This window comes from Aplysia californica, unplaced genomic scaffold (assembly GCF_000002075.1).
Source record: "Aplysia californica isolate F4 #8 unplaced genomic scaffold, AplCal3.0 scaffold00345, whole genome shotgun sequence".
Classification (NCBI taxonomy): domain Eukaryota; kingdom Metazoa; phylum Mollusca; class Gastropoda; order Aplysiida; family Aplysiidae; genus Aplysia; species Aplysia californica.
The window spans coordinates 824,389-825,483 of NW_004797615.1; positions in this window are offsets into that span (position 1 = coordinate 824,389).

Sequence of the window (1,095 nt, forward strand, 5' to 3'; positions counted from 1 at the left end):
CTGAAAAAGGAAATAAAGAAATATGAAAGGAAATAAAAAACAGTACGTGAACAATCATACAATGAATCAAAGAATGGAACCAGTCTTCTATCTGAACAAGAAATAAAGAATCAAGTGAGTAACAATAATTAAACCAGAGGATGCAACAAAATTATATAAGCACATTTTTTAAGCAGAGGAGGCAGCAGTAGCACAGAGGTAAGCTCTGGTCCCTCACATAGGATGATATAAACAAATATTACGCTGAGTGGCGTCTTTTTTTCTTTTGGTAAGTGTTTTACAGCGCTCACAACCACGCAACTGAAGGGCATATATGTGCGCGCGGCAAACAACATTTTCATTTTTAGTTGGTAGGAAATTTTTAATTTTGCCCGGGAGGCAGCCGAAGCCTATTCTTATTGATTTTAGACCACAAAGGGATCTTTAACATGTGCAATTTGCACACGCAACCGAGATTTTTCGACCTTGTCCGAAAAGGCTAGGTGTAGATCTTTCCTACCAGAAGATCAGGGGCGTGGCTGAAAGACAGCAGGAAGGAGCCAAGGAGTAGTAGTAGATTTGAAAGGTTGCAGAAACAGGAGCCCAGAGGAGGGGGCAAAAGAGGTGAGGGGGAGGGGTCAGAAAGTGGAGATGAAAGCAGACGACAGAACATTGCTAGAGAGCAGGAAAGGAGGTGAAAGGAGACAATTTAATTAAGAGAAGAAAATTTTTACATTGCTACCCCTGATTCAAACCTGGGACCTTTGAATGAGAGGCAAACACCTTAACCTCTAGGCCACGATAGCTCCCAGCATGGCGTCTACAATTTCTATATAATGATAGCACATAAAAAGGCCAATTCAATGCACACCACAACAGTTTTGTGGCATGCATAAAAAGGCTGATTGCAGCAAGTGCAATGTTACATCATAGACCGCTCTCCCAAGTTCTGAAGTTGATTTGAGTGCAAGTAATGTGTCAACTTGCATGATGCCTTTGCAGACATCCTTGTGCATTGTGAGACATATATCAAGATTTTCTTCTTCCATGGAAGAGAGGGGAAGGGAAGGAGACAAGAGAGAGAGAGAGAGAGAGAGAGAGAGAGAGAGAGAGAGA